Raw genomic sequence first — 27982 nt, 5'->3', positions numbered from 1 at the left:
TTGTTACCCAGCAAGAGATGACTGAACTATTTGGTGACTGTAGAAATGGTGAGGTGGGAGTTGGATGATATTGAGGGATGTTCTCGCCAGGAGCAGAGAGCACAGGGGAAAGTGGCTGAGCAGGCCGGACTCTGCTGCCTTCCCTGGCCAGGGCTGAGAGGAGAGACTTCCTCTTCCTGCCCAAGCTCTATTTACGGAATTAAGGAAAGCCGTGGGCTGGGTGCTGCTGCTCTCCTGATGATGAGGAAAAAGCAGGGAAGAACTACCATTTCTGGGCATCTCCAATGAGCTGGTGAGTCCTTCAGGGATGAGAGTCCATTTAATCCCCTCTGTTCAACTGCTGGGAGGCTTCGTGGCCTGGGTCACACCAACCTGAGCCTGTGTTTAGACTGATGTCTGTCAGACTCCTCAGCCAATGCTCTCAGCCTGACCCCACACTGTTTGGGGCAAGGTTGGGAGGAGGGGAGTGGGGGTTTCTGACCATCAGGCAGCCTGGGACGGGCTGACACGTGGAGCTCCAGGAAGGCTGACAGCTGATTGGAGGATGGGGGAGACTCCAGCCCCGAGGCAGGCCCAGGGCAGGTGGAATTGGGCCCTGGGCACTGGTCCCAGTCCAGCCCACACATGGGGAGGCAGGCAGGGACAGGGGCGTGGGTGTGGTAAAGATCAGTGTCCAGTGGCTCTCCCCTTCTCCACCATCAAGAGAAGAGGGGCTCAGAGATTGGATCTTACTGAACTGGCTTGGTGCCCTTGGGCAGGGTGTGTTCACCTCTGAATCTGAGTTATCTCATCTGTAAAATGGGAGCAGGAGACTAGGTCATCTCAGTAGCTTCCAGTTTTAAAGTCTTCTGTTATAAAATCCCTCCCTCTATTTTCTCTCTCTCCCTTCCTCAGTCCTTCCCTTCTTTCTGCAAGCATTGTTTTTTTAGTACCATTGAATGCTGCTGGTCCTCCTGAATCATAGTCTAGTAGGGAAATATGGCAGGTTGTCCTTCCTAAAGATAGCTGCATCAATACATGACATTCCATTAGCAGATGCAAACTATTATGTATAGAATGGATCAACAACAAGGTCCTACTGTTCAGCACAGGGAACTATATTCAATCTCCTGCGACAAACCACAATGGAAAAGAATATGAAAAAGAATACATATATATTTAATGGAATCACTTTGCTGTACAGCAGTAATTAACACAACATTGTAATTCAATGATACTTGAATAAACAATAAATTAAAATTAAAAAAAACACATGCCATCCCACATGTTCATCTTCCAACTAGTCATTGACATTCTCCTACTAAAATGTGGGGTCTGCCTTCCGTCCCTGGGAAACAAAAGGCCTGTGATTATGGCAGAAATGATGCTGCGTGGCATCCGAAGTGAGGCCAGGAAGGGGACTAGAGCCTCTGCCTGGTCTTGGGGCGCTCCCTCTCAGAACCTGCTGCCATGCCGAGAGGGAGCCCAGAGACCAAGTGTACAGCCATGTGTAGGGGCTACAGCTCCTCTCCCAGCTGAGATCCCAGCCAATGGCTAGTGCGAGCCCCCAGACATGAGAGGGACCTTCAGATGAGGCAGCCCTAGCCTTCTATCTGCCCCAGCTGGTGCTGAGTGGAGCAGAGATGAGCTGTTTCCACTGCACCTGCTGAAATCGCAGATTGGTGAGCAAAATAAACAGCACTGTTTTAAACCATTAAGTTGCGGGTAATTTGTTAGGAAGGAATAGATAACTGGACTCGAGGGATAGACAGGTCGGAGCAAACAATGTAGCACTGTGAGGTACTCTCTTCAACCAAGGTGTATATGTGCCACGATCCGGGCGTTAGGAAAGGGAGACTTTAGCTTGGGTGTGTGCCTGTGTTTATGAGATGCAGAGGTTTCATCAGACGCACTGGCATGGAGAAGATGGGGCTGGAAATCGACATTTCTGGGCAGACAAAATGGGGTGATTTTCAGCAAAGGAAGAGCCAGTGGAAAGTCACAGAGCTTCGAGGTTGCAGAACTGCCGGGTCACAGAGCTTCAAGGTCACAGAGGTGGGTGGCCGCCCAAAGTTGGAGCTAGAGGTTGTGGGGAGCCGCTGGCGCCTGCCCACAGCAACAGGGTTCCAGCTCTTGTTTACACATTATTTTCCCCTAATTGCATCTGAGGCTGGTGGATGCCAGCCAGAGGGGGCCCTAGATCGCATCAGGGAGCCATCTGCAAATCCCCATTCAGGGGGTGGTGGCCCGAGGGCAGCTTTCCTGTTGGGCGGGGTGGGGGTGCGGTGGCGAGCTAACCCCAGGCCGGCTCTGCAGCTCCTCAGTGAGAGGGGGCTGGAGGCAGGTGGGTCTCCCCTCCCGTTCCCTCTTCCTTCCCCAGCTGGAGCTTGTCGTCCCTCTACCTTATCCTCGGATTCAGGTCTGTCCTCTGAATGGCAGCTGACTGGAGGCCTCTTGTTCTTAAGTGCTGGGACCTGCTGAGTCTTGGCGTCCCCGCCATGAAAGGTGTGAGCAATGCGGTCATGTGATGGCTCAGGAGTTCGTGGGGGTGAGGTGAAGCCAGAGTAGGTGGCTTCGGGGAGACGCTCTGGGGACCTGGCTATTTCTCAGGGGAGAAGCAAGCACTGGCCCCCTCCACAAGCCATTCCTGAAGCCCTCATCCCTCCAGGGGCCCTGATGCCAGGCCGCCACAGTCCCCACCTGGCTCCTCCTCTATCAAGGTCAAGAACAAACACCTTGAGGCTCTTAGTGTGCTAAGTTGCTTCAGTTGTGTCTGACTCTGTGCGATCCCATGGACTGTAGCCTGCCAGGCTCCTCTGTCCAGGGGATTCTCCAGGCAAGTGTACTGGAGTGGGTTGCCATGCCCTTCTCCAGGGCATCTTCCCCACCCAGGGATTTTGCTCTGCAAATCCAACTGTGCTGAGAGCCTACACCCCTCTGCTCTTCTATACTCTTCTGGGCAGCCCCTCGAGAAGGTTGCTATCCCTATCTTGCTGATGAGGAAAACTGAGGCTTCAAAGCGGCAGGGGGTTTGCCTAAGATCACTGCGGGTGACACAAGGGTCTACCGGACTCAAGGCCCCAAGCTCTTTGTCTCACACCAATGCTGTCATTATTCCTTTGTCTGGGCTGATGGTTGAGGGCACAAACTCAGGGAACCAGGCCATTCAGAACACATCCCACTCTCCCTGTGTGACCTTGGGCAAGTTGCTCAGCGTCTCTGGGCCTCAGCTGCCTCACCTGTAAAATGAGAAGGAAATGTGTTCATGCACGTCAGCCTCTCAGAGCAGCCCTCCTCCTGTGTTACTAAGTATAGATATCATTTATTCTCTGTATCTGATTGCACCATGGGTGGTCGTGACTGTATCTATCTCCCCCATTAGACTGGAACTTCTGGAGGGCAGGGGTGAAAATAACTTATAGCTGCATGGTAGACACCACCCCACTCCCAGCCCACCTCTCTCGCCCACCACACCCTGCCCCCACCCTCCAACTCAGGCCCATTTAGAAGGAGATCTCTGTGTTTGCAGAATGATACAGAAAGGAATTAGAGCTGTCTCCTTTGGCTCTGGGGTCTTAGAAAGCCAGGGAAGAGAGAGTCAGGCCAAAAGGACAGTGGCTGGGGTGCTGACTCCCTGCCCTGGGCCTTGAGGCCGCCCCTGGTTCCCAGAACCCCAACAAGCATCTCCTTGTTTTCCTGGGACTCCTGGTTCTGGGCGCCTTGTCCTGCCCCTGTTCCCCACAGCTCTGCACACAGCTCTTGGCGAGAGTGGCCAGGGCACTGGAGAGAGACTTTCGGATGGACGGAAGTGCTTTGCATTCTAACGAGTAAGTGGGCCCTCGCACTGTCCCCTCCTGGCTCTCAGGGCTCTGTCCGCTTTCCGGGTTCTGCTCATCACCAGACTTGCAGAAAGGCCACAAGCTTGTCTTCTTGGGACACTGGAGGTGGCCTGAACACCTTTCCTCGCAGCTGCCCCCCTGGGGAAGGGGAGGGATGCTGGATTGTGGTGCTCAGGGCTGGAGAAGGGCCCTCAGAGGAATAAAGGGGTCTGGAGCCCACCTGGCTCCATCTCAGGGCCTCACTGGGCATCTCCCCAGTCCATCATCACTCTGTTGGCCCCTGTCTGCCAGCCCTGGGCACTCCAGGTCCTGGCTACATGATGGACCCCAGTGGGAATGTCTCTGAGCCAGGGGGCTGCTGGCAGTGTGTGGCCAATCCAGCACTTGGACAGGCCCTCTGCCTGCTCCTTACTCTGTTTGCCATCTCTCCTGAGAGCCGCTGTCCAGGGGAGCTAACTGGCCAGCTCTTGCCCTTCTTTATTCTCCATGTCCCACAGTTCTCCCTGTCTTCCCTGGAGACTTCTAGAACTTTCAGATTGAAAGGCATCCGAGAGGCCATCTTGTTCAAACCCATGCCTCCAGTTGCCTTACTCAAATCTTCCTGTTCTCCTGCCAAGGTAAGTTCTCAGAAACAAACCCGGATCTCTCTAAAACCTTCAATGGCTCCCTACCACCCTCAGGACTAAGTTGGAGCTCCTTAGCAGAGCCCCCGGAGGCCTGCTGTATGAGGCCCTGTGACTTTTCCAGGCTCGTCATGTGCCACTCACCCTGGTCACCCCCCGTGTTCCAGCCCCACACAGCAGCTCCCTCCTGGGCTGGACTGTAGCCCTATCTCCTCTCTTTTCATCTCCCTTCCCTTCCCTGCCCCCTCATTAATCTGGGCTTCCTCACCAACCCCTTTCCCCTTTGGTAAGTTTGTTTTCTATCTCTGTGAGTCTATTTCTGTCTTGTAAATAAGTTCATTTGTATCATATTTTAGATTCTACATGTCAGTTCAGTTCAGTTCAGTCGCTCAGTCGTGTCCGACTCTTTGCGACCCCACGAATCACAGCACGCCAGGCCTCCCTGTCCATCACCAATTCATGGAGTTCACTCAGACTCACGTCCATCAAGTCAGTGATGCCATCCAGCCATCTCATCCTCTGTCGTCCCCTTCTCCTCCTGCCCCCAATCCCTCCCAGCATCAGAGTCTTTTCCAATGAGTCAACTCTTCGCACGAGGTGGCCAAAGTACTGGAGTTTCAGCTTTAGCATCATTCCTTCCAAAGAAATCCCAGGGCTGATCTCCTTCAGAATGGACTGGTTGGATCTCCTGATTCTACGTATAAGTGATATCATATGATAATTATCTTTTTCTATCCAACTTATTTCACTTAGTGTGATAATCTCTAGGTCCATCCATTTGCTGCAAATGGCATAATTTCATTCTTTTTTATGGCTGAGTAATATTCTATTGTATATGGGTACCATATCTTCTTTATCCATTCACCTATCAATGGACATGTAGAGTGTTTCCATGTCTTGACTATTGTAAATAATGTTCCTATGAACACTGGGGTGCAAGTTTCTTTTAAAATTAGGGTTTTCTCTGGATATATGCCCAGGAGTGGGATTGCTGGATCATATGGTGGCTCTATTCTTAGTTTTCTGAGGAACCTCCATACTATTTTCCATAGTGGCTGCACCAGTTTACACTCCCACGAACAGTGTAGGAGGGTTCCCTTTTCTCCACACCCTCTGCAGCATTTGTTATGTGTAGATTTTTTAATGATGGCCATTCTGACCAGTGTGAGGTGATATCTCATTATAGTTAGGATTTGCATTTCTCTGATAATGAGCGGTGTTGAGCCCCTTTTCATGCGACATGCATATGATTTACGGAGAGCGTGCTCTCAGGAGAAGCCAGTGAGGGAGTGAGGGAAGCAGGAGAGGGAGAAGAGGAGGTTAGGCAAGGATGCCATTTCGTGAGAAGTCTGGCCTCAGTCAGATCCCGAGGGGGAGTTCTGGGGCATCCTTTGCAGCAGACACCATGAGAGAATAAGACAGCAGGGGAAGGAGAAAGAGGAAGCCTCTCTGGGTAGCTCCAGGAGACATGGCTGGGGCCCACGTGGGTGCAGGCTGAGCAAGGCCTCCCCCAAGTCTGGAGCTTCCCTGTGGCCCTCCTGTTCCTGAGGAATCCTGGTGGGGAGAGTAGGGCCTGCTAACCCACTGACCTCGGACATTTCTGTACAGGCATGCCTTCTCTTATCCCATGGCTCCTTGAAGAGGGGGGGGCAGCCCTGTTTAGTATTTCCATGTCACCCCGGAGGAATCTGAGGCCTGGGAGACCTGACAGGGCTCAGAAGTGAGTCACTGAAAGAGAATTCATGTCCCTGGATTCCCTCTTCTCCAGGAAGAGAGATGCAACTCTGTGGGGCGGGGTGGAGCGGGGTGGTGGCATCCACCCTATAGAAAACCCTCTGAAGGCAAACACTGGGGCCAGGAAGGGGCTGGGAAAGTGGTTTCTCCATCTTCCAGGTCCTCTGAGGCCTTGCCTGGCTCCCACTAGGGGGTGAGCCTTCTTTTCCACCTGCTTAGAATTGTCCAGAGGGGAAAGGGTGGGTCCAGGGCATGGTGAGTGGTGGAGAGGAACCAGGTTCTGAATGATTGGTCTAGTCCTGACCCTGGCACCAAATCGCATGTGACCTTGAGCGAGACATATAATTTTGGGGCATTTCCAATTTTTAATCAGTAAAGGGATTACTGGTTAGAGATTTTATAGGCTCTTTGTGAGACCCATTCAGATCAGACAGCCAGGTCATAGCCCATCTCATGGAAGCCAGTATTGGTCTAGCATTGCTGAGGTAACAAATGCCCGAAAACTCAGGGTCTTAAAAAAATAGCAATTTATTCCCTCTCAATTCTGGAGGCCAGAAGTCTGAAACTGGTTTCACTGGGGTGGAAATCAAGGCGTCAGCTGTGTGTCCTCTGTAGAATTTAGGGAAGAATCGGTCCCTTGCCTCTGCCAGCTTCCGATAGCCACCGGCCTTCCTTGGCCTGTGGCTGCATCAGGCCAGCATCTTCCTATCTCTCTCTGCCCCGTCCTTTTGTGACCTTCTCCTCTTCTATTTTATGAATGCAGATACCAGGAGCCGGGAGTTTACACAGTAGCCCAAGGTCACAGACAATGAGAGAGCTGGAAGTTGAATCCTTGGAGACTCAAACCTACGATCTCTGTTCCATAGCAGGCAGCACCTGCCTGAGCCCGGTCTACCCTCCTGAGCCCTCTTTTGAGGAGCCGTCTGGAGTCAGCCGGTGGCCACTGCCGGCCTGTCTCCAGTGAACAAATCTGGGACTTGAGGGCTGGACTGTGGTGTCTAAATAAAGGGTGTCCTCAGGATTAGAGCAGAGGTCAGGAGAGGACGCTGGCTGCAGCTGACCAGCCCGACAGGGTGGCCTTGGTGGCCCATCAGAAGGCTGGGGGCGGGCCGTGAGCTCCACCCTCCAGCACTCAGCCAAGCTGGGCAATCTTGGATCTTCAGGGCTGGGGTCAGCCCGGGGTCAATGCCGACATAAAAACCAGCGGACTTGAGCAAGACCACCTACATCTTAAAACAGACCTTTGAGAGCAAAGGGACCATGTTATCACTTGGGGATGGAGAGAGAGGATGGGCCTCAGGCTGGGGAATAGAACCTTCTTTGCTATAAGGATTTTCTTTCCTCCTGATGCCTGCCAGGCACTTCTCTGGCTTCTTGTTGTCCTGATGAAGGAAATGGCAGAGACTGTCCTGTGTAGTGTTGAGTTCTGGGGAAAAGGTAAAACAAGCACGTGCATGTGAGAGTGTGTATGTGTGTGTTAAGGGTGATTGGATGGAGGTATTTAATTAAAAAAACAAAACAGAACTCGACACTGCTTACTGTATTCCACATATTACACACACGAAAAGGGAGCCAGAGCAAGAGATCTCAGAACATGGGAAACACAGCTGTGGCTGAAGACGTATCTGGGTTAAAAACCCCAGGAGTGCTCCTCTTTAATTTTTTGGTACAGCAGGATCAAGGAATTGATTCACTCTGGTTATGCTTCCTATCATTGTTTCTGTGGGCCGTGTTTGATCTGTTTCACGTGCAGATCTGCTATCCATGCTCTGAAAGAAATAATATATTCTGCATTGCACCCGGTCAGACTCAACCATGAAAACCCTTTTTATTATTTTTTTTTTTGGGGGGGGGGATGATTTCAAAGCCACACACACACACACACACACACACTCTGTTTGTGTAAAGGATTAAAAAAGAATGAAAAGCCCAGCTCGAGAACATGAGCAGGGTTCCAGATCACGGATGGGGCGGGGATGGGGGGGGCGGCGGGAGTGGCGGAGGCTGGGGCCCTCACCCGCTGACCTGGGCCAGCCGTGTCCCCTCTGAGTTGTGTGTGTGCTCGACCCCTGCCGGGAGGGGACAGCCGGCGGGCCCTTTGACAGCTGCGCCTGGTGAGGTTATTATTAGTAACAATGGTTTCCCAGCGAAAAAGAGCAATTTTCACAATGGAGAAGTCTTCCTCTTCCTTCAGGTCACAAAAACGCTGAGCGGAGAGGAAAATGACACGAAGCAGTGCCGGATCCTGAAACCCCGAAAGGCTGAAACACTTCCCAGCTCTCCCTGGGACTGGGCGGTTACTGGCATTTTAAGAGCCGGAGGGAAGTTGTAGCCACCGTGGGGGTAACACACACGTGAAAAAATGTGAGGCCAGACAGGCCGGGCAAATAAATAACCCGGTGCCGGCAATGGGAGGCGTGCCTGGAGTTCTAGCGCAGGGTTGTAAAAGTTGACAGGAGCCGTTTGGACTGGAAAGGGCCGTGTGGGTATCGCTGCCAGGCTTTGCCAAGCTCCCCGGCTGTTGAATACTCCAAAACTGAATAGATAAAAAAGAAAACAACAGCCACAAAAGGAAAAAAAAAAAAATCGCAACACGAAACCACCCACGCAGCGTCCACCCACCCCTTCCCCTCCCGGAGCCTGTTGTGCGCCTGTGATAACATTGCGCGCTGCGAGCTCTCCTTTATTTAGATAAGGTGTCCGCGGCCGCTGCTCTTGGCCGCCAGCCAGCTTTCTGTCTCCCACTTGGGGCTTTAGCGCCACACAGGAGACGCGACTCTCTGATGCTGCCGGCCCGAGTGTCAGCCTCACCCGGAGGGTCCCCGCGGCTTTGTGTTCCCAGAAAGATGATTTGTTTGACAACGGGCTTTCCTTCCAGACTGTTCTTCCAGCCTGGCACAACGCGTGGGTCCTCAGACACAGACGGGGCCGTAGAGAGGCGGAGCCGGCACCTTTGGCCACGGGGTCTGGCGGCTGCTTGATGGTGAAAGGCCACGTAAAGGAGACCCAGACACGGTTGAAGGCCAGAAGGATCTTTGGTTTACATGGACTAACTGAAGCGTTTATGCTCCTCAGGCCTGAAAAAGTTAAGTGCTGGGGAGGCGGGGGGGCGCGAAGCAGGATGAGAAGGCTGGACTTATTCTATGGCACACAAAAGATTTTTAATAAGCTCGGAGAAAGGGCTGCCACCCCCACCCCTCACGTCTTTCTCTCCCTGTCTTATTCCAAAGCTCCTGTGTTAGCCAGAGAGACAGCTCGGAAAAACTGCCCCGGAGGTGGGCAGCAGGCTGTGTGAGAGCTATTCTGCTAGGCTGGCCCCCCAGGCAGGCAGGCGACTTCCACGAGGTCAAGAAAGGCTCCCCTGGTGAGTGATGGCGCAGGGCCGGGGGGACCAACCTGGTGCTCAGGAGAACTGTGGTGGGGGTCATGGTAGGGAACCCCCCATGCTGTCTCTGCTCTTAGTTCCTTGCAGGCTTTCTCTGAGAATCCACAGTCTTAAAACAATGATTAGCCTTCAGGTGCCTGGAAGCTGGTGGGGAAGGCTGGGGGGACTTATCTTACCAGGGGCACTTGGAGTCGGTTTATAGGGGCCTTCTGTGAGGACCTGCAGAGTTTGGGAAAATAAATAGCCGTCTGTAGGTTACTCCATTCTCCTCTCTCTACCAAACCCTCTCCCCTTTGCACTCATCTGGGGCTGGGCCTGGGGGCGGCTGGGACAGTCTAGCCCACCCATAACATAGGCCTACCATCTTGGAACATCAGGGAGAGCTCTTGCCTAGCCTGTCTTTTGGGGATAAGTCTGGTAGATGGTGTCAAAGGCAGGGAGTGGGTCAGCACAGAGCCACGAGGTCCAAAGCGACCATCCAACAGCAGGATTTACGCAGACACTGACCTCCACTTTGGCCTCTCTTTTGCATCACACACCTGCCACACTGACTCAGTGTCCCAGGAGCCTCAAAGAGGATGGTTGGGAGGCGGGCATGGGTTTTCCTGCCCCGGGAAAGGAATAGGCTCTGTGGCCAATGGCTGTGTTGGCATCTGACTTTTGCATCAGTCTCTTCAGCGTGGCGATGGTGAATCAAGCCCAGCCGCCCCTCCTCTGCTCCAGGTGCACTGACCAAATCCTATTTCTGAGTCAGCTCTGGAATGTGGTGGTCTGCTGGGTGCCCGGCCCTGCCCCATGTTCTGAGAGCTCGTTCCCCTCTGGAATTTCAAGAGCCTTATTTGCCCTTCTTCCAGGGCAGTGCTGCCTCCTGCCTTGGTTTCTGACTGACTGGTGTACGAGACAGGTAGAGCTGGGTGGGGAAAAGAAGGACGAGAAAGAGAGAAGGGAGTATGGAGGAGGCCTTGCCCTCATTTCACACTCATCCTGGTCTGACAGCTGCCCCTTCCAATTTGGGAGTCTTGGTCCTTTGGGGGATGGAGTGATAGGGGAAATGAGAAGTCAAAAGCTCTCATCAAGTCCCTGAATTGTAGCCTGTTTCTGGAATAATACAAAATCGATCCTTTAAACCAAAGGAAACAAGCAAAAACCTATGAACCATGACACCTTGCTTATCCAGAAGTTACTGGCCTTAGTGACCTCAAATATTGGGAACCATCCAAAAGAGCCGAAATAGCTGAAGAATTCCCTGTGCTGAAGTTCATTGACTGTTTATCAGACACGTTGGGATCTCTTTCATCAGCGTCTCTTGACTCTTACGTCACCAACTATTCTAACACATCAGATGACTCTGAAGTTCCCTCCAACTCTTGCTTCCATTTTGGTTTTTGTTTTGCTGGCGACGGTTGGGTGAACATGGGCGCTGTTGACCAGGGTCAGGAATACAAGAGGAGGAGCAGCAGATAGGAGGGAAGGGTGATGTGGCTGGGATACTGACAGCCACAGGAAGGTGTTATTACGCACATCTGAGCAAAAGAAGAGACAGGAAGAAAGCAGAAACAAGACATCAAGGAGGAGGGCAAGGGTGGAGCCATCTAGTGATGGGGCACATGGATGTAGAAGGTGGCCTCATCTGTGAGTGCGGCATGATTGTCCATGTACCCAGTGAGTGAGCCACCAAGACCACTTCAGCTGTGTCTGTGCCATCAAAGGAAAGAGGCAACGTGTAATGCTGTTTACTTTTAAAAATTTTATTATTTTTTAATTGAAGCAGAGTTGATTTATAATGTTGTATTAGTTTCAGATGTACATCACAGTCATTCAGTTATATATATATGTTTTTTTTTCAGATTCTTTTCCCTTATATGTTCTTTCAAAATATTGACTAGAGTTTCTTGTGCTATAGAGTAGGTCCTTGTTGGTTATCTATTTTATATATACTCATGTGTATCTGATAATCCTAATTCATCCCTCCCCCTGGACATGGTTTATTTAAAAATACATGCACTTTTGTTTTGAAGTTTTAGTGTTTCCAGAGGGGGAGCTTTGCTTTGCCTGCAGATTCATTTCTTGAAAACAGCTCATTGTTCCCTGATGCTGGTTAAGCGAGGGGGTTAGTGTTTTCCCTACATGTTATTTCTGAAAGATGAAAAAATTTCTGCCGGCTGCCCAAGAAAATTCACTTTATCTCACTTGACATAGGAAGCCTGGCATTCCTTTGAATGCAGAATTCGAGAAGCATGCCCATCAGAGCACCCTTTAGTTTGAAAGCAATTGATTTGCAGCACTGTTTCCTGGCTTCCAGGAGGGCTGGTAATACAATAGAAAGGAGGGTGCTCCTCACTCCTTTGTCCCTGACAATGGGGAAGGGGACCCTTTGGTCCAGCAGAGCTCACCACAGAGGCTGGATAGGTGCAGTGGAGGTAGCCCAAGGGCTCCCCTTTGGTTACAGGGGCCCTGTCGGCCTGAGGCTGAGCTTAGGCCTCCATTGGTGTGCCTCTTTCTCCTCCTGGGGAGACGGAAGCCACTTGAGAAATAAAATTTCCAAGCTTGGAGTGATCAACGCCATATCCTGCCCACCTCGTCTCCTTTCTGGAGTCTCTGAGCAGAGCCAGAGGATTGCTGATCAGGGCCCTTGAGGGTCCTGAGTCTGCACCCCGTTTTCTGCCTCCACTCTGGCCACTCTAGCAAGCCCACTCATGTCTGGTCACCCCTCATCACTCTTAGGGATTGTTTGTGGGACGTGCAGACACGTGTGCTGAAGAACCACTGCTTTCAAGGAAGGGAAAGCAGTGCATCTAGTGCACTAGTGCCCAGCAAGCACTCAATGGAGCTTCCCAGGTGGCTCAGATGGTAAAGAATCTGCCTCCAAAGCAGGAAACCTGGGTTTCATCCCTAGGTCAGGAAGATCCCCTGGAAGAGAAAATGGCAACCCACTCCAGTATTCTTGCCTGGAGAATTCCATGGACAGAGGAGCCTGGCAGGCTACAGTCTATGGGATCACAGAGTTAGACACGACTGAAGCGATTTAGCACGCATGCAAGAGGCTTTAAAAAGTACTGATGTCTGCATGCCAGCCCCCAGAATTCAGACTCAGTTGGTCTGGAGCATGGCCTGGGCATGGGGGTTTTTGAAAGCTCTCTAGGGACTCTAGTATGAGACCCCGAGTCAGGACCGCTGACCTCCAGGGTCTGACCTGGAACAGAATTCCATTCAAAATCAGAGCCTTATGTGCTGTGTGCCTTTAAGTAGACAGTGGAAGTGGAGTCTCAGTTTCCCTATCTGCTGAGTGGATGGTGGTGATACTCATGTCCCATTGAGTTTGTGGGGGCCCAGTGAGCCAGGGTCAATGAAGCTAAGAACACAGAGCAGGTGCTAAAGCATGATTGCTGGCCTTCCTGCGCCAGAAAACATTGAACCGAAAGATATAAAATCACTTCCCCATCCTCCAGGTCTGGTGGCTGCCTATTTTCTTTTCAGCCTTCTTAGCCCAACTCCATCACTTGCACGTGGTTGAGGCTCATTAAATATTTGCAGGTCGACAGAGAAGGAGCAAGGAGAACCCTGCCGAGTTCAACAGACCCCAGGAGTTTGGTTTTCCCTTTAAACCTTTTGGAGGAAAGATGGAGCAGAAACTCAAGATGAGGGTTTTGTTTTTTTTTTTTTAATGCCCTGATTGAGCAGTGTGAACACAGCCGAGGGCTGGTGACTCCCACTGCACACCACCCCCCCCCGCCCCGCCCCGACCCTGGGCCATCCCGGGACAACTCGCAGTGACAGGGCACCCCAGGCAAGCGCTCTGACTTCTGCCTCCCGCCACCTCCCCCCATCCCTGTCCTTTGATGAGAAACACGGAGAGCCAGCGACTGGCTCACAGGGAAGGAGAACGCTCTTTCCTCAGCCCTGGGGACTTGTTCAGCTGTTCGGCATTTAGCAAGCCTCGCACCCCTTCCCTTCCAGCTCAAACTCAGTGGCATTTCAGAGCAAGCTTCAACCGCCGTGGACCACAACCTTCAGGACAGGAGAAAGGGTTGCTGTAGCTCAGCCCAGCTCGTTTTTGGTGACCACGTTCCTGTCTGGAGAAGGGGAGTGAGCTCTGAGGACCCGAGCTGGCAGGCGCTCCAGGGGGCTCTCTGGATCCGGGTGGGGGGTTGCTGTGCCTGGGCTGAGATGTTCCGGTGGCGGTAATGAGTACCGTGCAGTCGTCTGTAATTATGCAGTCTCTAAGCCCCCGGGGCTGGGGTGGTGTATTTGCCTGTGCTGTTTGGGGGTTGATCCTGCTGTCAGCGCTTAGCAAGAATTAACAGTGACGCTCTGTGCACCACAGTCATAACACTAAATCTGATCTGCATGTCTATGATTCATTAAAAAAAAAAAAAAAAAAAAGACCCACCGTCGCTGAAACCCCTCCAAGCCCATCATTGAAAGAAATTATGCTCAGTGGAAAGAGCTATTTGACGTCAAGGAGGACCTACGTGCCTTTTCATGAGCGGCTGGAATTAGAAGGCTGCGCTCCGGCAAGTGTAAACGGGATCCATACTTGGAAACCTCTGTGTAGCCAGCAACCTGCTTTCCAGGTGTGGGTTGCTCACTTTCCGGATTGTCTGAGGCAGGGTATTTTTAAGATCCCTGGCAGGCCACTGCCGGCACGCTTATCACGCCCTGCTGGGCCACACCAAGCTCCTTCCAGGCAGTGTAGAGGAGGTTCTGGGAAGGCCAGCCTTTTTTTTTTTTCTTTTCCTTTTTTTTTTTCTTGCATTTTAGAAGAAGCCCAAACATAAGTGGGAAGACAGCCTGCTTCAACGACAACCTCCCCAGCATTCCCAAGTCCAGAAGAAATTAATTGTGGATGATGGGCTGTTGGGGGTGTTCTGTGGTACCCTCTTGCTTTACTGTTTGGTAATTAGGAATTTCTTCATTTTTCTTTTTCATGAGGTCACAACCCACGAGGATAGCCTTTCCTTTTGAGGTTTCTGCTGTTCTGTCCTGTGGGAGAGGTCAGCATCCAAGAAGCAGGACCCCTGGGTTCAAGCCTTCCATGATTCCATGGACTCTTGAACATGTTGTGGTCCTGTACCCACAAAGCTGGGTCATAAATCCCACCTCACCCCGATGCTTAGAGTCAAATAGGGACAAGGAGAGAAAACAAGTGATGGGGGCTTTTGATCTCTTAGCCGATACAGGAACTTCATAGATGAATTGTTTGGGTTCCAGTTACTACCGCTGTGTAACAAACAACTCCAAACTTAGTGACATAACAAGCATTGTATTATGCTCGCAGATCTGGGGGTCAGAATTCAGACAGGGCTCAACTGGGTGGTTCTTTTGCTCCTTGTAGCATCTACTCAGGCTGCCCAGTGATGGGTCTAGGTGCTTTTCTCCCATGTCGGTTGCCTGGAGTATCTGCATCTGCCCCCCAGCAGGGCAGTTTTGGGGTGATTAACTTCCTATATGGCTACTGGCTTCCTCCATGGTGACAGTCGCCAGAGACTCAGGTGGGGAGCTGCATGGTTTTTTCTGATCCAGCCTGGACAGTCACACAATGTTACATGTTCCATACTCTAGCCACTGGAGGAGTCACAAGCCCACTCCAATTCAATGGGAGGGGACACAGACCCCACAATTCTTGGCGTGAGGAATATCAGAGAATCTGGGGGCTATATTTTAAAACAGCTTCAGTTTCTGAACTTACACAACTCTCCATTTAGTGCCTTCCATTTTATGGCCTTGTCACCTCCAATATTTCTTTTGACTTTTGCAAACAACCTTCCGCCTGGGGTAATGTTATTGTACCCACTATGCTGATAAGGCAACCAAGAGTCTGAGAGATGACCTGATTTGTCTGCTTTTCTACAGCAAATAAACCATGAGATGAACCTTGAACCCACCTTCCTGGATAACAGATTTCAAAGATGTATGTCGTGCAGATAAGAAGTACAGAAAGTAGTTGTTCTTCAGAAGCCACGATTGCCTGTCACTTCCAAAATAACTGTTTTCGCGTCTCTGGTGAGTTGTTTGGGAGACCTGACACAAGACTAAACTGAACCCATTCTTCGTGGAGAATCTCTTGAGCGGCTTCCTCTGGTTTTCCCTGTCTCACCTTTGAGTCCCAAACCAGTGGACTAACGATAAAATGCTAATTCATCTAATACAAACGTGGAGGATTGGAGAAACCGAGCTCAGCCAGATTGGCAGCTCACAGGGGAAATATTTGATCAGTGAGTAAAAATTCAAATTTGCACTATTTGCTGAAGGTGAAAAGTATATTAGGGAACGAATGTAATGGGGGTTAAGTAGGCCTGTAGGAGGCCTCTTGCAGGATCCCACCCCCAGAAACCCACAGCTTCTTGCTGACCTGAGTTATAAGTGAGAGCGGGCTGGGCACCTCCAAGCAAGACTATCCTCCTGGCAGGGGCCTGGGGCCATGGGGTGAGCCTGGCAAAGCGGGCAGACTGGTAGAGCTGGGCTTAACTGGTTCCGTCTCTGTGCACATGTATGCTGGGCGTGCTGTGCCCTCCCCCTGGTGGCTCCCCCAGCTCATCGGAGATTAGGGCTCCTGGCCTTCCTTTCCCACCACCACGGAAGCCGTCAGCTGCCTCTGCCTTCACTTAGCCCCTCGACAGTGCTCATTTTGTGCTATAACTTGTGTCATCCTGGATGGGCTTCAGGGGCTGCAGAGGTTAGAACAGAAATCAGGAAGAGAAAACAGGCCTGAATGTTTAGCTCCTTTCCTACGCATCCCCAGACTTGTCCCCCTCTCTCTGCAGGATCCTCCCCATGAGTCCAGAGAGAGAAAATGTGCTTCTGAACAGCCTGGACAAATCAGGAAACGGGCATGTATCTGGAGAACGTGCCAGTAATTCCACTAATGAGGTCCAAAGTGGAACTGGTGCTCTGGATTCTGTGGACGTGAAGCTATGGGGCTGAGTAACAGCTGGTTGCTGGCAAGCCACGGACAGAAGGGGGCTGAGCTGGAGGCTGCAGAGGACCACATCTGCCGCAGCTGATGGCTCAAGCAGTGGACGTTTTGTGGTCCGGCTTGGTTTGTCCTAGTTAATAAGCGAGGCTGAGTTCATCTGAGGCTTATCCTGGGCTGGCCAGTGCCCTGGCGGGCAGCACAATGAAGCTTAATGACCAGCACTGCAGGACCGAGGCTGAGCCCCAAACAAGCCATGAGCGTTAGGCCCCCTGCAAGTCGACAGCTGTGATGGCTGCTGGTTACCAGGACGCAGGGCCTGAGTGGAGGAGGAAATTATGATGGAGAAATAAGACCAGAATTCTCCTCCGCGGGCCTGGGAGAATGGAGCAAATCGAAAACACTGGGCTGGGCTAGGGTCAGACCAGGTTCCAGACATACAGCCAGGGGCCTGAAGAACAGGGAGGGGACAACCAGGCCCAGAGGAAAAGAGGGATTTAAGCTCCTTAAGGGAGGGGGAGGATGTGACAGACATGGAGGAGCAGAGCCCCCTCTAGGAAGGATTTGCTGCCCATTCAGGCTCGGCCTCAGCAGCTGAGAACACCTCACCCAGAGGCCCCTCTCCTGGGAGACCCCCATCTGGTGGCTGAGCTGGTGTGGGGTGGGGCCATTATAAAGTGTTAGTTGCTCAGTTGTGTCCAACTCTTTGAGACCCCCCCCCCCCCCCCCGGACTGTAGCCCACCAGGCTCCTCTGTCCATGGAATTTTCCAGGCAAAAATACTGGAGTGAGTTGCCATTTCCTTCTCCAGGGGATCTTTCCTACCCAGGGATTAAACCTGGGTCTCCTGCATTGCAGGCAGATTTTTCTTTTTTTAACCCTCTGAGCCACCAGGAAAGCCTTTATAAAGACCTGGCCATTTTGGCTCCAGGCAGGACCCTGTCCTGGACATGCCTAATGCCCCAGCTCTCTCCTCCAGGTTGGCTGAGTCTGTCAGGCTTGCATTTCAACTCGACTCCCCGCTCTGTCCAGTCCTGCTCCCCTCCACCCCCTTCCTTTCAGAGGGCTTGATCCCTCCCAAACACACCTCTGCCCCCCAACTCCATCTCAGCATCCGCTTCCGGGGAACCAAACCCGTGACAGAGGGTCACCTACACCTTGGATCATGGATTCCATCCTAGGGACCAGTAGGACTCCAGATGGCATTTTATTCTGGGGCTTTGTCCCATTTCCTTTAAACAGTTTCCAAAGTTTCCTCCGCTGACTGGGTTTTCTCTCCACTTGCTTTCAGAGATAATCCCAAACACAATTGACTCCTTCGTTAGGGCAACTCCCCCACTGGTCCTCAGCATGAATGTTTTTTCACTCCCTCTCACCCTGCCCTCTGCCCTTCCGCCTCAGACACCCTGCCCCCAACCCGAGTCCAGCCCCTGCTCCCATAAAGGACTCCTCTGCCCACTCCTGTCTGCTCTCTTCTTGGGCTGGTTCCTGATGGTTGTGGCTCTCTGCCAGGGTCAGTCATAAGGTGTCCCTCGGCACACAAAACCCCATCCTCTGCCAGACACTGGGCCTTTATTGTTGGCGTGGGGACAAGCCAAATCACTTGGCAAGGTCCACACCGGCCCTTAGTCACCGTCTCATCACTGTGGCCATCGCTGCTGCCTCTGTCTCCCCTCCTGGGCTCTCAGTCCTGGCGGTGTTTGCTGCCCGCTTCTTCTGGCACAGACGGGGCCAGCCTGGGAACCCCAGATGTCACCTCTTGAGGGCCCCTGGGAGGCCCAGCTCATCAGCCGGCAACTTCTCTGACCTTCTTGTCAGCCAACAGCAGAAGCCTAATTAGTGGCTCAGGATCTCCTCCCTCGCCCCCCTTTGCCTCCCCGCTTTCCTGGCGGCTCCTTTCCTCCACCAGGAGAGGGGTGGGGCTCACCTTTCCCTCCAGTCGAAGGTCACTGAGACTGGGTTTTTTTTTTAGACATTGCACTGCAAGGGTGTGAGAGGAGATATTTCCAGACTGTGCCCCCAGCTCCCACCCCTAGTCACAGCCAGTTGGATTGAATTCGCCATGGATTTATTGTACACTGTTCGGTGGCAGTGGGTGCCACTGGCTAGCAGGAAGTGATCCCCATTGTTAGAGAACTTAGGGATGGGAGGGCATTGCCAAAGTATGGAGTGACCTGTTTGAAGGCTTGCTAGTCACCCAGGGGCACAAGAGGGTCAAACTGAGGGCCAGGGGACAGGCTGGCCCAGGCCACCAGCAGACCTCTGGGGGACCCAGGGGGATCTCCCCTCTCCCAGACCTGAGACAGACTCCTGAATGCTTCTCTCTGCTTCATTTACACAAACAATCAAAAAGCCAACCCAGCCCAAATGAAATGCCCACATTTTATGGCTTGCAGTGTTTTAGTTCTAATTTGGCTTCATTTGGAAAAGAGGTTTTACTAAGTGGCATAAATTGAGCCTAACAAATTTTAAAACTAAAACAGCAGCACCCTAAATGTTTAAAACTGTAATTGGAGAGAGATAAAAAGTGAGTTGTCGGGGAGGGGTGGTGAGAGAGGCAGAAGAGGGGGGAGGGGAAGAAATTCAATTTCCGTTCTACTTGGCAGGAGGTTAATTTCCTGCTCCCCCTCCCCCTGGGCCCCAGCCCTGTCCCCTCCCCCACTTAGAGAATGCACCCAGAAGGTTCCAGAAGCAATGCCAGTGCCCTGCCGGATGTCTTGTATGCAGTGGGTACTTAGGAAAGACTGGGTGAACTCACTCTTTTCTCTGATGTGTCTGTGGACAATGGGACAATGGGGACTCCTTTCAGGGGACCCCTTTGCCCCCACAGAAGGGCGTCTGCAAGTTCCTTCCAGGGTGGGATGGGGGCGGGGTGGGGGTGGAGTGGGAGGTATGGGCCATTAAACAGCCAGCATATCTCTTTGGGCGGTTTTCCTTTAGAGAACCAGCCCTCCTCCCAGGCAGGGTGTCATACACATAAATAAGCACGGGTGAGCGTGGGAAGTGTCCCTGAGTGTCCTGGGGTGGGGGGTGTAGTGGGAACCTGAGAGGTCCTCGGGGCCTGGCCACAGCCTCCCTACCTCCCACAGACTATGGGTAGATAGATGCCCTGGTGATGGTAGTCTGTATTGATCACCCTCTCCTGGGAGCTGTTCAGCACCTAGAGTCTTAGTCTCATGATTAAGCATGCACTTATACAATGCTTCGGCCTGGAGGCAGCAAAGTGGGGTTGAGGGGAAAGGCCATTTGGCAACAAACTCCTCCCCTCATGGCTGAGCTCTGCCTTTTGTGGTCAAAGTGACCTTGGCCAAGCCCCCAGGTTTCTCCCACTATAAAATGAGAAGTGATAGCAACTAGGAAACTTTTAAAATAAAAACTATGCCATATGAGATGAAAAGGCTCTATTTTTTTCAGCTGATATGACAATTCCTTGTCTTAAGACACTCTTGATACCAAGAATAAGAACACTCCTTAAATTAGTACAAGGAGGTTTAGTAATAGGATTCAAAGGACTCTTACAGAACTCAGCTAGAAAGAAACTGTGGCGGGGGGCAAGGGGGCAGGAGCTGAGTCTGGAAGAGCTAGAAATGAGGGGGCAGTCTGTCTGTCTCTCGCTCAGGCTGGGGCCTGTGTCTGCTTCTCCGAGCCGGTGTCTGAGTGACTGCTGTGTTCTGTCTGCGCCCTGGCTCTTCCTCAGTTCATTTGTCTGCCTGTGCATGGCTCTGTAGGGCTGCACCAAATGGTAGCACCACCTCTGCAAAGTGATCTGATACCTTCAGGGCCCACCATTCTCTGATTGATTTTATGTCTGTGAGTTCAAAGTCTCAAAAGAGAATCGAATTGGTTTTGCCCTTGATCAGGCATATTGCTGTGATCAATCAGCAGTGGCCAGGGAAGTTGAGCCATGAGGAATGTATATGTTCCCCTTGCCTACTCCTTAGGCAGGGACTATGGGTAGATATATGTGGGGATTTAACCATAGCCATCTCTAGAACATTCCTTATGTACCATGTCACTTTTTTCCTGAGTATGCTGGGATGCTTAACCCAGAACCCTGAACCAAAAAAAATACTCAAGACATAGTTGCTGATTGAGGAAAAGTTACCTTCTGCTAGATCTCGGCTTTGTTTACCCCCTTTGCCTACCATTAAGCTTCTCATCTGGAGTGTATGGTTTCATGGAATGGTGATCATAGGCAAAGGGCTATGTTTCTAATATATAAAGAGTTCCTAGAAATCAGTAAGAAAAATAGTGATCCAATAGGAAAAATGGGTCACAAACATCAACACACAGTTTACTGAAAAGGAGGTCGAAATGGTTTTTAAACATAAGTGTTCATGCTTATGATAAGAAAATGCAAACAAAACTACACAGAGGTATTCTTTTTCATCTACCAGACTGAAAAAAAACCTGATAACATACTGTTTACAAACAAGTGCTCTTGTGCCTTGTTGTGGGAGTGTTAACTAGTCTAATCTTTATGCAGAGACATTGGCAATATCTATCAAAATTTCAAATGTCATATCCTTTGATCTGGCAATTCCACTTCTGGGAATTTATCTTACTTACCTCTATATTGTATGATGTATCAGTTAGTCATTGCTGGATAACAAACCACCCTACATTTTAATATCTTAAAACCACAACTCAGTTATTTCTCACTACTTGGTTGTTTGGGGGTGTTTCTGCTGATTTAAGGTGGACTCAGCTAATCTTGGCTAAGTTCACTTCTGTATCTGTGGTCAGCTGGCAGATTGGCTAAGAGCTGGCTTGTCTGGGACAGCCTCAGCTGGGCCACTGGGCCCTGCACTCTACATGCTCTCATACTCCAGCATGCTAGCCTGAACTTGTTCTTGGCTGGCCTGGGCATGTTTCATGGCAATTTCAGAGAAATGAAAGAAGAAATTAAAACCTCAAGTATGTTTTAAAGTTTCTGCTTACATCAAGTCTGCTAAACAAGTTACATGGTAAAGTCCAGATTTAAGGGGTCAAGGAAAGGCTCTGTGCCTTTTTAGTGAGAGAAGCAGCAAAGTCAAGGGTCAAAGGGCAGGAACACAGGAAGAGCTAAAGGCTTGGGATCATCAATGCAACGACATATGTGTTCAGTCCTCCACGCGTGTGTGATGACATCTGTGCATGGTTACTCACTGTAGCATTGCATGTGATAGAATCAACCGAAATGGCCATCAGTAGAAGACGGACTAAATAAACTATGGCATCCAAGAGCTGGCATCATTTGCAGCTGAACAAAGGATGAAGAATCCCCTGTGCACGAATGGAAAAATCCTGAAGGTAGCTGAAGTGAAAAAAGCCATGTGCGGTGTGGTATGGATAGTATGCTACCTTTTATGTAAATAGAGGAGAGAAATAAGAATATATGTATTGGCGTTTGCTTGTATTTGCATAAATTAACTCTGGAAAGAGAAATAAGAAATGAATAGTGTGGGGAGCAAAGAAAGGGAAAGTCACAGGATTGTTTGACTTTTAGAAGTCTTCGTAGATCTAAAAAAAAAAAAAGACAATGCTGCAATGGGGAGGCTGAGTAATTATTCCCAATTTAAACCTCGGTACCTAACCTGCTTTGCCCTTTGTGACTCTGTCTTGGGAAACACCCTCTCTCTAAAGGTGAAAGGGCAGGTGTTTCCACTTCTGGGGTGTGCTGTCCCTGAGCATTGACAGAACATTCCCCACCCTCGCTTATGACCAGGCACTGACATTTCCAAAGGATGCCACAGGCATTTTCCAGACACGTTTGGGGCTGACTTCGAGCTGGGATGTGTTCCTTGGCTCTTTGAATGTCAGTGTGCTGGTCTGTGAGAATAAGATCCCATTTCTCTGAACGTGTCTGGAGCCATGTGGTAATGTGTTTCCGTGTGGTTATGTCGTCCTCCTCATCAGGCTCTGGCAATAACAGCAGATTCACTCCTGAGCCTGTGGTCGAGGTCAGCCAGACGCCTGCAGGGGCATAACTCAACCTGCACCAGGACCGAAGCTCCTTAGAAGCGTCGCTCAAGCTGTCAGTGTGTGTGTGTGTGTGTGTGTGTGTGAGTCGCTCAGCCGTGTCTGACTCTTTGCGACCCCATGGACTGCAGCCTGCCAGGCTCCTCTGTCCATGGAAGTCTCCAGGCAAGAATGCTGGAGTGGGTTGCTGTTCCCCTCGGTAGCCCCTTTCAAACTCCTAAAGCTCAGAATTAGACTGAGTCACAGTGCGCATGCCCCTTCCTCCCCTGCTGCCTGCCCGCAGGGCACAAGAAGGGATGCAGGAGCTGCCAGATTGGGCAGCCTTTGGAGAGATGAGATGACCAGTCTGTGCCTGCACCTGTTCTGCAGCCATGAGCAGCTGCCATACTCGCTGCCACCTTACGCACGCCGAGCACCTACCGTGACCCAAGCACGGCGCTTGGTCCTCTGATTCTATAGGGAAGAAGATGGGGACAGAAGCTTGCCGACTAGAAGAGGGCCAACTAAACAGATGCTTACAGTAAATCTGACATTAGCTTAATAGTTACATCTTGTTTGTTGCAAGGGACAAAACTCAATTCACACTAGCTTCAAGGAAAATGGAGTTCAAGTTCTGCCATGATTTCCAGGGAAACGGGCATCTCAGAGAACTCAAGGCTGTAATGTGTCTGCGCTCAGGACACTAGGAACCCAGGAACCTCTTCTCTCCATTTCCTTGCTGCTCTTTAGTGGTTCTCTTCTCTCTCACAAAGACTAATTTTCTTCACGTGACAGAGAATATAATGTCTGATACTTTGGAGTATTATCTCCCGGAAGCTTTAGCCACCCAGTCAGATTTATTCACCTTTCTCCATTCCAGGTCCAAGATTTCTGGGGAAGGTTTTCACTGGCTCTGCTGGGCCAGGTGCCCAGCTCCAAGCCAATCACTTCTGTGAAGGGGCAGGGCTATGAGCGATTAATACGATTCTGTCTGTGAAAACCGAGTGAATGGGAAGGGGGCCACTTGTGGAGAAGGGGCAGATAATACATGAAATGTCCATTCCAGAATGGTAGGGGCATTGGCCCAGGCTAGGGGTCGGGGGGCAGGTGTTCAAAGACAGGGGTGTTTAGATGGAGAGCTGAAACAGGGCAAGCTGAGAGAGCAGGCTGCAGGGGAAACAGCTGTTGCAGGCAGAAGGAAGAGCCTGTGTGAGACCCGGAGGTGATGCATTCAGTGAGGCTGGGAGGTGGTGGGTGGTGAGAGACGAGGCTGAATGAGGGCAAGGGGCCGGGGCAGCAGAGCCCCTGCAAGCATGAGTAAGACTGAGTGTTATCTTGAGGGTCACAGACAGCCCCTCCGGGGCCCACCTCCTGGAGGAAGGATTGGAGGGGCCAAGACAGGAAGAGATGGGCTGTTAGGAGCTGTTTTCGTAGTCCACGCAGGACGTGATTATGAGAGAGAGAAGATTCTAGAGGCATTGAGGGGCTAGAGCCAAGGATATCTGGTGGATCGGATGTGGGGGTGAAAGAGAGAATGGGGTGCAAGTTGCTTCCATGGTTTGGGGCTTGGGCAGTTGGAGAGATGGCAGTGGTGTTCACTGAGAAAGACTACTCTGTGTCTTAGGGTGGGTACCCCAGAATCAAGCCCCCAAGCCAGGGCAGTATGTGAAAATGATTTGTTAGAACCTGCTTTTGGGGAAAACAAACTGGGGAGTGGGGAACTGGGATGGGGAGGGGAGGGGGCCAGGCCAGAGTATGCTGCCATGCAGAGTCCCATGGAGGGCACTTGGACTCAGTCTCACAGAGAACTGGGAGACGGGGCAGGTCACACCTCAAAGTTGGCCCTGGTCTGGGATGAGGGGCAAGAATTTTACTACCTGTCCCTCCAATGAGTGGTTCAGGGCTGAATTCACATCAAGTGAGTCCGGCAGCCTGAGGAGGGTCCTCCAGCCAAGGGACACTGGTGCTGGCTTCTGGGCATGAACAGAAATGTGAAAGGGACCTGAGGGATACACGTGGGACATGGGTGACTTACAAAGAACGGACTCTCCAATTTGGTCTCTAATTATCCCCGTGCTGGTAGTTATCCCAACCGGCATGGTCTTGATGTCATCTCTTCTTTCTGTTGATTTCCATTCGCTATGTTTCAATGATCCTGTGTTCTTCTCTGAAGTTGCTCTTGTCTCCTGTTACCTCCTTCAAGAGAGTCCTCGTCCTGATTTTAATTTCTTTTTTTATCTTTTTGCCGCAGCATGTGGGATTTTAGTTCTCCGATCAGGGATAGAACCTGCGCCCCCTGCATTGGAGCACCTAGGATCTTAACCACTAGACCGCCAGGAAAGCCTCCTCGTGCTTATTTTAAATGCTTGGGCCTTCAGTGCCAGTCATGCATGCCCGCCGCTGCTGGCCCTGATGTCCAGTTCCAGGGCTTTCTTGTGTGCTGGGCGTTCTCCTCAGGGGCCTCGTGGCTTTGCTCTGCGAGGTCACGTGCCATGGCGTAGGGCTGAAAGCCAGGCACCACAGAACCAGTGTCGGTCACCCAAGTTTACAGCCACGTCACCAGGTATATCTTGCAGATGGTGGTTTTCCTTTCAACCCTCCAACGTCCACAGAAGAGGAGGGAGCAGCCTTGCTGGATTCTAGCCTATCGGTCCTGGGGGCTACTGCTCTGCCCAGAGCCTTTTTTCATCAGTTCTTCATCCAGTGGGCTTGTGTCACCTGATTGTACCCCCACGACCCTGGAATTGGCTGCTATGAGCTGGTGCCACCAATTTCTGCCATGGGTTGGGGGCAGGAAATAACAGTCCCAAAGTCTTGGGCAGATGAAATGATTCAAAAACCGAAGTTCAAAAGCTTCTTCTTTACCTGTTCCTACATTTCTGCCCTGGCCACCCACCATCCTGACAGATACCACTTCAAGGCTCCCCTGGAGTTTCTCACTGGGTCTTGGTTGCCTTCTGAAATACAGGGTACCTTCTCATTTCATGGGCATTTCCAGGCCTGGGAGAGGGAGCAAGGGCTTAGATAAGCCTGTCTCTTGGCTGGCTGGTCTTGACCTCACCCTTGTCCCAGAACCTGGTGTCTGCCAGGCATCCTGCTCGGGTCTAACTCCCACTGAATCCAGCCCAGCCTTGTTGTGGCTTTTGGTGGCTTCATAGATCAGGCTTTGACCCCCTGTCCTCTCTCTGGGCATTCGATCCCCACCTGTCTCTGGTGAGTGACTTCACCCCTCCTACCGTTGTAGATAGCTGACAGTATCCCTTCCCAGCCTGCGACTGGCACATCTGCCTACATGTCTGCCAGGGGCTGCTGTCATAGGACAGTGATGCCCAAGGGGAGGGGACGGGCTGCCGGACTCAGTTGGGGAGGAGAAAGGTGAGTTGCTACAGCTGGGCGAGATTCGAAGGTGGGCACCGACCACCATTCTTGGAGGTCTTCTGTGCTCTGGAGTGGAATCTGGGGATCACAGGGGAGTAGCTGAGGTTGGCCAGGGTGGCAGATGAGGACACTCAGGAGCTGAGGACAGGGGCTATTTACTATATGGTACAGAAGCATTTCAATATTTTAACAACCTGTCCAGCTGTCGTAGCTGTGCATTGCAGCTGAATGTCAGCCCAGGTTGTAGGTGGCAGTGAGCAGCTGGGCTGTCACACTGACATGCAGAGCAGATGGAGTGGTTCTCAACTGCGACAGGAGAAATTTAGGCTAGTCATTGGAAAACCGCTCTCACTACCTTTTACCAAGGTGGGCTGGTGACTGTTCTCTCTGAAACTTCAGGGGTTCTGAGAGATAGGTTTTCAACATGGACTAGATGTGGTTTTATTCGGCTGGCCTGGCATCAGGGGATCAGCACAGATGACTTGCCTCTCATTTGCAGGCAAAGATCCCCAAATGAAATGCAGGAATGATTAATCAGAAATCTTTTTCGAGCATTTGCTGCGTGCCAGGCACAGTGCTATGTCATGAGGTTACAAAAACGAATAAATCACCTTCCTTGTTCCCCTGGAGTTCATAACGGGGTCATGGGAGGGATGACCCTGCCCAAGAGATGACCACAGAACCAAGCAGTAGGTGGGATGTACTGGATGAATCATAAGGGGAAATGACGCAGAAACTCTACGGGGCGAGGGGCTGGCGTGACTGAGGAGCGGCCTTCATTTCAGAGCAGGGGTGGGATCAGCCTCTAAAAGCTTTTCCTTTGCCTCTAGAAATAGCAAGGTGGTGAGATGGGGTTCTGATTTTCACCTCCAGATAGCAGGACACATTTTGTCCTTGAAAGCACTCAAATCGGCTCTCTTCGCCAATGTGAAGTCACCGCTTGTTAGCAATGCACAACTGAAATCAGAATCTGTCCTCCTGCCAGCCAGCCAGCCAGCCAGCGCCGAGGCCCAGGGCCTCACAAGCTGCGCTGAAGGGCTGTTCGGGCACCTTCCTTCTAAGATTTCTCCAGCCTGAGGAGGAGGCAGAGGACAGTGTGGACATTACTGCTCCTTCCTACAAAGTGGTACCTAGGAAACAGGGGCAGCCCTCTGTGAGACTGCTACCCCCAGAGAGAGGGCTGGTCTCCCTGGGTGAATCTCGGAGGCCACCCCGGTGGGTATCCAGGCCATTTGTCCCCTCCCTGTGGAGTGTGTCTGGGAGGATGGGCTTTGGCTTGAGTCCAGAGCCGGAATGACTCCTCTGTACCATGAAATTTTCACAGATCTAGGATCCCCAAGCTCAGTGCTCTGCCCTCAGAATGGGACTTTTAGTCCTGTGGTCCAAGATGGCAACTATGACACTCACGTGTTAAGGCAACAGGAGAGAGGAAGTGACTAAAAAGAAGGGGATGAAAAGACCCTGCAGTCTTTTCAGGGAGATTCCTGGAAACTTATAGATCGTGCATACACTTATGGGACATTGGCCAGAACTTAGTCACATGACGACACCTAGCCGGGAAATGGGGTCTTTCTCCTAGGGAACCAGGAGAGAGGAGATGTTGAGGGACAAGTTCAAAGACTATGAAAAATGGCTCGGATTTCCCTGGTGCTCCAGTGGCTAAGACTCAGAACTCCCAGTGCAGGGGGCCTGGGTTCAACTCCTGGTCAGGGAACTAGATCCCACATGCTGCAACTAAGACCTGGCACAGCCAAAATAAAGAAATATTTTTAAAAAATGGCTCAACGTCATCCAAATATTGGGATTCTTCAATGAAAATGCTCTATAAATATCTGTTAAGATAAGAAAGGAGCTGTAGGTTAAATAGAGCCTTACTTCAAATTTTGTGTGTTTGTGTGTGCTCAGTTGGGTCTGACTCTTGGCGACCCTATGGACTGTAGCCTGCCAGTCTCCTCTGTCCATGGGATTTTCCAGGCAAGGGTACAAGAGTGGCTTGCCATTTCCTCCTCCAGGGATCTTCCTGACCCAGGGATCAAACCAGCGTCTCTTGTCTCCTGCACTGGCAGGCAGATTCTTTATCACCATGCCGCCTGGGAAGCCCCACTTTAAATTTTAGCTATTGATATTTTTTCCCCTCTCTAGCTATGGCTGATCTTTTCAACTCTGTGAATGCAAAGCATTTTAACAAATAT

The 27982-nt window shown here is 51.2% G+C and overlaps 1 long non-coding RNA gene across 3 annotated transcripts; it reads left to right on the top strand.

The window, feature by feature from the left end:
• Positions 1–167: 167 nt before the first annotated feature.
• LOC147340171 (uncharacterized) lies at positions 168–19869 on the top strand. Of its 3 annotated transcripts, XR_015159410.1 has the most exons (7): positions 168–292; positions 1875–2034; positions 3724–3806; positions 4316–4435; positions 8370–9539; positions 15414–15563; positions 16325–19869. It is a non-coding gene; the product is annotated as an uncharacterized LOC147340171 (long non-coding RNA). The 3 variants fall into 3 exon arrangements; XR_015159411.1 differs by lacking the exon at positions 168–292 and having other exon boundaries at positions 975–2034; positions 15414–15775; XR_015159412.1 differs by lacking the exons at positions 1875–2034; positions 3724–3806; positions 4316–4435 and having other exon boundaries at positions 176–292; positions 9054–9539.
• The last annotated feature ends 8113 nt before the right edge of the window (positions 19870–27982 follow it).

Source organism: Bos grunniens, chromosome X, assembly GCF_055505025.1.
Source record: "Bos grunniens cultivar Pamir isolate PY7600 chromosome X, Bosgru_T2T1.0, whole genome shotgun sequence".
Taxonomy (NCBI): domain Eukaryota; kingdom Metazoa; phylum Chordata; class Mammalia; order Artiodactyla; family Bovidae; genus Bos; species Bos grunniens.
Note: the sequence above shows the minus strand (reverse complement) of the source record. Positions and strands in the feature narration are given on the sequence as shown.